We start from the raw sequence: 7,684 nt of genomic DNA, 5'->3' as shown, positions 1-7,684 counted from the left end.
ACTTTTTCCATAAGCACTCAACATTGTCAGTGTCGGAACAGAAATTTTCGTTTTGATCTGTTAGGTAGTCTGAAATCTGCCTTCTGTTACTCTTGCTAAACAGATAAACCTTCCTCCATTTTTTTATATTCCTATTAACTTCCATATTCAGCGATGCTTCAACGGCCTTATGATCACTGATTCCCTGTTCTGCACTTACACAGTCGAAAAGTTCGGGTCTGTTTGTTATCAGTAGGTCCAAGATGTTATCTCCACGAGTCGGTTCTCTGATTAATTGCTCGAGGGAATTTTCGGATAGTTCACTCAGTATAATGTCACTCGATGCTCTGTCCCTACCACCCATCCTCAACATGTGAGTGTCCCAGTCTATATCTGGTAAATTGAAATCTCCCCCTAAGACTATAACATGCTGAGAAAATTTATGTGAAATGTATTCCAAATTTTCTCTCATTTGTTCTGCCACTAATGCTGCTGAGTCGGGAGGTCGGTAAAAGGAGCCAATTATTAACCTAACTCGGTTGTTGAGTGTAACCTCCACCCATTATAATTCACAAGAACTATACACTTCTACTTCACTACAGGATAAACTACTACTAACAGCGACAAACACGCCACCACCGGTCGCATGCAATCTATCCTTTCTAAACACCGTCTGTGCCTTTGTAAAATTTTCGGCAGAATTTATCTCTGGCTTCAGCCAGCTTTCTGTACCTATAACGATTTCAGCTTCGGTGCTTTCTATCAGCGCTTGAAGTTCCGGTACTTTACCAATGCAGCTTCGACAGTTTACAATTACAATACCGATTGCTGCTTGGTCCCCGCATGTCCTGACTTTGCCCCGCGCCCTTTGAGGCTGTTGCCCTTTCTGTACTTGCCCGAGGCCATATAACCTAGAAAACCGCCCAGTCCACGCCACACAACCTCTGCTACCCGTGTAGCCGCTTGCTGCATGTAGTGGACTCCTATCCAGCGGAACCCGAAACCCCACCACCCTATGGCGCAAGTCGAGGAATCTGCAGCCCACACGGTTGCAGAACCGTCTCAGCCTCTGATTCAGACCCTCCACTCGGCTCTGTACCAAAGGTCCGCAGTCAGTCTTGTCGACGATGCTTTCATCCCGTTAGCGAGACTGGCAGTCTTCACCAAATCAGATAGCCGCCGGAAGCCAGAGAGGATTCCCTCCGATCCATTGCGACACACATCACTGGTGCCGACATGAGCGACCACCTGCAGATGGGTGCACCCTGTACCCTTCATGGCATCCGGAAGGACCCTTTCCACATCTGGAATGACTTCCCCCGGTATGCACACGGAGTGCACATTGTTTATGCAGATTTGTCTAACATGTAATAAGATCTATCCCAGTGGTAACTGCTGCAAGCCGAAATTGCGCAAGTAGAAATAATAATAATAAAAAAAGATTCAAATGGCAGCTGTATTATCATTTCAGAATGTTGTTATGGCTGTAAAGCACATTGAAAGAAATAATTCAATACGCCGTTCTTAACCGAAAGGCGTTGTCAGAAGCGGAGGCAGTGGATGACGTACCTCAATGTGGTATGCTAGGCCCGCTGCTGCTGCCGTTCACTACATACACAGACGCCTGCAGCTGTTCTCAGGCGACGCAGATGTGTACAGGGAGGTTTCTAAACGCGAAAGGCTTGTTTAAAAATGCATCTGCATCTACATTTACATCTACATCGAAATTCCTCAATCCCCCGTACGGAGCATGGCGGAAGGTACCCCATACCACTATTATTTATTTCGTTTCCTGTTCCACTCGCAAATAGAGCGAGGGAAAACCGACTGTCTTTACGCCTTTGTATAAGCCATGTTACGTGGCTCATCAGAGCCGTAAGCTAAGTACAGCAGCTGACTCTGAAACTAATGTAATATGAGTAAATAAGCGAAAAAATTTGATATCCTTTGACAGCACGATCGGCGTTCGGTATTTGGAGTCGTTCAGATTGTTAAAGTATCTGGCAGTATCTGTCTGGAAAGGTATACGGAGGAGAAATGACATAAATGAGCATTGAGCGAGGCCGGTGCCAGAATCAGATACGCTATCTGATAAAAAAAAAAAGGTCGTGTCACTAGGGCCTCCGTCGGGTAGACCGTTCGCCGGGTGCAAGTCTTTCGATTTGACGTCACTTTGGCGACTTGAGCGTCGATGGGGATGAAATGATGATGATTAGGACAACACAACACCCAGTCCCTGAGCGGAGAAAATCTTCGACTCTGCCGGGAATCGAACCCAGCCCCTTAGGATTGACAGTCTGACACGCTGACAACTTTTTTTTCATTTTGTTCGGTACTGTTCGTTGCATTTGGTCTGCGCGGACGTCACAAGACATCCGTTCACGTTGATCGTTGATTCCTTAACTCAGTTTTTTATTACAGGGAGTGAGTAGTCCTCTGAGCGAACACGCTGACCTATCGTGCCGGCACTACTCAGCTACCGGGCGCGGACGCCATCTGATCAAAGGTATCTGGACACCCCCATGTAATGCTAAATTGATCACTAGATGTCACGAGAGGCATATCCGCCATTATAAAAGGAGGCAGGGTGTGTTGTGTTGTGAGTAGAGAAGAAATGACAGCAGAATGGGTCGATCAGAAGGGCTCAGTGACTACGAACGTAGACTAGTCACCGGATGTCATCGGGCTAATAAATCCATCAAGGGCTTCAAATCCTTCTAAAATCATTCAAGTCGATTGTTGGTGATGTGATTATGAAGTGGAAAAGCGAAGGAAAACCACAGCCAAACAAAGGCCAGGTAGAACTCATCTACTGGCGGACAGGGACCGTCGGGCATATGGCAGAGGGTTTTAAAACTCACATAGTTTAGCGGAAGGAATATCTCGTGAGTTTCAAAGTGCTCCCAAAAGGCCAGGTAGCACAGAAATTTGAAATGGTGTACTGGCTGAGGTCATTGAGAAGTGGATGGCTGGAAACGAGTGATTTGAATTGATGAATGACGCTGAGCCCTGTATCAGTCCAATGGAAGGACTTGGCTTTGGTGAATGCCTAAAGAACGATACCTGCCATCATGCATAGTGCTAACAGTGAAGAATGAAGGGGGTGATGTTACGGTATAGTGGTGGTTTCCGTGAATAGGGAATGGTCACTTTATTGTGATCCATAAAATGCAAAATGCGGAAGGATATGAACACGTTTTACAGCACTCTGTACTGCATACAGTAGAGAAACAGTTCGGAGACGACCATTGTTTTTATCAGCATCACAGTGCAGTATCTAGGAGGAAATGGTTTGCGGCCGGCCGGTGTGGCCGAGCGGTTCTAGGCGCGTCAGTCTGGAACCGCGCGACCGCTACGGTCGCAGGTTCGAATCCTGCCTCGCGCATGGATGTGTGTGATGTCCTTAGGTTAGTTAGGTTTAAGTAGTTCTAAGTTCTAGGGGACTGATGACCTGAGATGTTAAGTCCCATAGTGCTCAGAGCCATTTGAACCATTTGAAATGGTTTACGGGCAGGAACATTCCTGAAATGGACTGGCCAACCTCAGCTCAATGTAACACCTTTTGAGATGAATTAGAACGCTTCAGAACCCAACGTTCAACATCACTGCCGTCTCTGGTTTCTGCTCTTTTGTCTGCCGTTCCTCCACATGCTTTCGACACCTCATTGAAAGCTCGCCCGGCAGAGTTAAAGCCATCGTAAAGGGGAAGGGTGGACATACCTTTATACTACATCTATATCTACCTGACTACTCTGCAATTCAATATTAAGTACCTGGCAGAAGGTTCATCGAACCACCTTTGAGCTACTTCTGTATCATTCCACACTCTAACATAGCGCAGGAAAGACGAACACTTAAATCTTCTCGTGCAAGCTTTGAGTTCTCCTATTTTATTGTGATGATCATTTCTATTTTCACACTCTGAGGACAAAGTTGATGATTGGAATTTCATGAGAAGGTTCTACCGCAGCGAAAAACGCCAATCCTTTGATGACTGCCATCCCAATTCGTGTATCATATCCGCGGCACTCTCCATTATTTCGCGATAACATAAGACGAGCTCCACTTCCTTGAACTTTTTCGATGTCCTTCGTCAATCCTGTCTGATGCAGACCCCATACCGCACACTAATACTCCAGAAGAGGGCGGGCAAGCGTAGTACAAGCACTCTCTTTAGTAAACCTGTAATATTTTGTAAGTGTTCTGCCAATAAATTACAGCCTTTGGTTTACTTTCCCAACAACATTATCTATGTGATCGTCCCGCCCCATGTCCACTAGTATGTGTCCTGATACTTTTAATCAGATAGTGTACGGGTCGATTATAATTAAACTTTCACACCACTGTAGAAATAACACCACAGGTCAGAATGACGTCAAATTGCAACGGTATATTATCGAGAAGGGGGAAAACAAAAGAAAATAAATAGTTACAAAATGTAGCAATAGATGGCACTGTAGCATCATAATTACTAGTTTTAGAAATTGGAAATTTGTGGTAAGTTCCCATGGGACCAAACTGCTGAGGCCATCGGTCCCTAGGCTTATACACTACTTAATATAACATACACTAACTTACGCTAAGGACAACACACACAGCCTTTCCCGAGGAACCTCTGACGGGGGTAACCGCGCGAACCGTGGCAAGGCGTCGAAGACCGCACGGCTAAACCGCGCAGGAATTTCATAGTGGTCGACTACAAATGGCAAATGTGTCATACAACAATGCCTAAGGTGTACGTTTGACGTGAAACAAACTGTACTACTCAGTGTGCATGGATGCAGGTATGATACTGCTACTTAGATAAACCCATCCACCACGGCAAGGTCATATCACATCGGATGGGAAAAATCGGATTTTAATTGTCCTGAGGCCAAAAACCACATAAAAAGCAAAACTAACATCGGCTTTTAATTGTCCTGAGGCCAAAACCTTGCGAGGTGCCGGGGCTAGCAGTGTATTTAACACTAAATTCTTCTAGAATCTACATATGTAAATGATGCCTAAGCCCCCCCTATTCTAACTCCGACTTTTGCTGTTGCACAAGGATTAAAAAAAAATACGCGAACTGACTCTAATCAACCCTGCCAGTGGAGTAGAAGAGAGTTTGGCACCTGCAATAATTTAATTTTATAAATAAGTTAAATAAACGAAGGTTTCATTAACATAGTGAGGAATGATAGGGTTGCTCTACCGATTAACAGAATGAAAGTTCTGTCCAAAATAACAATATGATTTATTAAGACTAAACACAAAATAATAAACAAAAACACATGAAACATTTACAATACATCAAATTGGCTCAAATTGGATACTCAAACAAACACTGTGAATGTGAAGTTGTCCCTAAACTAGATTTTGAGGATTATGACGAGGTGGTATGTGGAGCCAATTCCTTGCAACTCAAATCTTAAGAGAAAACACATAACCAACCCAACATTAATTGCTGCTACCCAAGACAGAACAAAGTTAGAAAAAGACGAACAGGCGCGCTCTGCTGAGCTCTGATTATCACCTAGGAAAATCCCTGTCTGCCGGTGCTGCAGACATACCTTACCAATCTGTCTTCTTAACTGCAAGAACACGATCTGGCGTACCGGAGGCGATGGCTGGTTGCTTCGACGTCCTCGACCGAAAGGCGAGAGCCGACTACCCCGAGCACCCGTACAGGACGAACACACAACATTTCCACCCCCACGACAGTGGCTGTGGTTAAACGTTCCAATCAGCAACTCGAAAACCGGCGGAAAATTCCACTCTATTGCTGGAGCACTACCATTCCACCAATGGAGATTCTTGGCGCCAATTTCTGCGCTGATTTTGCTACGTCACAGAGCTATGCCCTGAGCAAGCCAATCACAGTTACTATTTTGCAGAAAGCGCGGAAATTTTCCCGCCACAACTGCCTGGGTACACAAGTCCTTCCCACGCCTCGCTGGTAGCCCGCCAGCAAGTGTTTTCGCTAAGTTTCTGCGAAGTAACGGAACCTCTAGCCCAGCCGCTACTTCAGACCCCTCCGGGCGTGTCTTTTGACAATGTCGGCGTCTGCAAAGCATTCACTCGACTTCCTCACACCCGTCGGCTTAACCCTTTCCAGATCAGCAGAGCCTGCCTGTCACCGGACCACCCGGGTGATAAGAGACGCTGCGTGGGAAGTCCGCGTGTGAAGGAATAGCGACTTTCCACTGCATGCAATTAGAGAGGAAAATCGTAAGATAGAAAATGAGAGGGGGCTCATGCCACCTCTCAACCTCATAAAGGGCCTCAATCACACCGGTTTTAATCGTCCTGAGGCCAAAAACCGCGTAAAAAGCATCAATCAAAGTCAAACCTGATTATTAATTTCCGTGTTACTGGAGCAAATCATGTTCAATATGCTGTCCACCGTATTCTCCAATTAGTTGAAATCGAGAAACAGCATGTTCCGCAACTAATCGAACTGTTTCCGGGGTCACATTCAGAATGTTTTGCGCAATGCGTTCCTTCATTTCAGCTAAGTTTGCAATCGGAACGTTGAACACATCTTTCAGATAGCCCCACAGCCAGAAGTCACACGGACTAAGATCAGGTGATCGGGACGGCCAGGCTGTAGGGAAATGGCGGGTGATAATTCTAGCATCCCGAAACGGTGCTTCAGCAGCTGCTTAACTGGATTTGCAATGTGTGGAGGTGCGCCATCTTCCAAGAAAAATGATCGCATCCACACATCCACGCTGTTGGAGAGCTGGAATGACGTGGCTGCGCAAAAGACACTCATAGCGCTTACCAGTGACGCTACAGGTAACAGGGAGACGAAACAGCGTGGTCATCGGTCTCATTAGATTAGGGAAGGATGGCGAAGGAAGTCGGCCGTGCCCTTTCAAAGGAGCCATCCCGGCATTTGCTTGAAGGGATTTAGTGAAATGCATGCATTTTGTTTTAAGGTGCCGGATGTCTGTTTGTGGGTTGGAAAAAAAAAATGGATCAAATGGCTCTGAGCACTATGGGACTTAACTGCTGAGGTCATCAGTCCACTAGAACTTAGAACTACTTAAACCTAACCAACCTAAGGACATCACACACGTCCATGCCCGAGGCAGGATTCAAACCTGCGACCGTAGCGGTCGCGCGGTTCCAAACTGTACCTCCTAGAACCGCACGGCTAACCTCGCCGGATTGTAGGTTGGAGTTCCGTACCTGTTGCACTTGGTCGGCGATCACAGCGACGGTTAATACTGGTCGTATATGACGCTGGAGTGTCTGCCGATGGTGTCCCATATGAGCTCGACTGGAGACAGATTTAACGATAGAGCCGGCCAAGGCAACATGCCGACACCTTGCAGGGCATACTCAGTTACAACAACGGTATGTGGGCGAGCGTGATTCTGTCGGAAAACACACAGTGGAATGCTGTTCGTGAATCACCAGACCGAAGTACAAATTTGCAGTCACGGTGCATGGGATAACCACGAGAGCGTTCCTGCTATCATATAAAATCGCACCCGAGATAGTGGCTGCAGGTAGTTCCAGTGTGTCTATCACGCAGACAGGATGGTTCCAGGTCTTCAACTGACCTCCTTCTAACCAACACACGGCCATCACGGCACCAAGACAGGACCAGCTCTCATTAAAAAAAAAAAAGAAAAAAAGAAAAAAAAACAGACCTCCACCCTGCTCTACAATGAGCTCTCGCTTGACACCACTGAAGCCGCAAATGGCAAATGTT

The sequence above is a fragment of the Schistocerca cancellata genome, chromosome 6 (assembly GCF_023864275.1).
Source record: "Schistocerca cancellata isolate TAMUIC-IGC-003103 chromosome 6, iqSchCanc2.1, whole genome shotgun sequence".
NCBI classification, from domain to species: domain Eukaryota; kingdom Metazoa; phylum Arthropoda; class Insecta; order Orthoptera; family Acrididae; genus Schistocerca; species Schistocerca cancellata.
Note: the sequence above shows the minus strand (reverse complement) of the source record.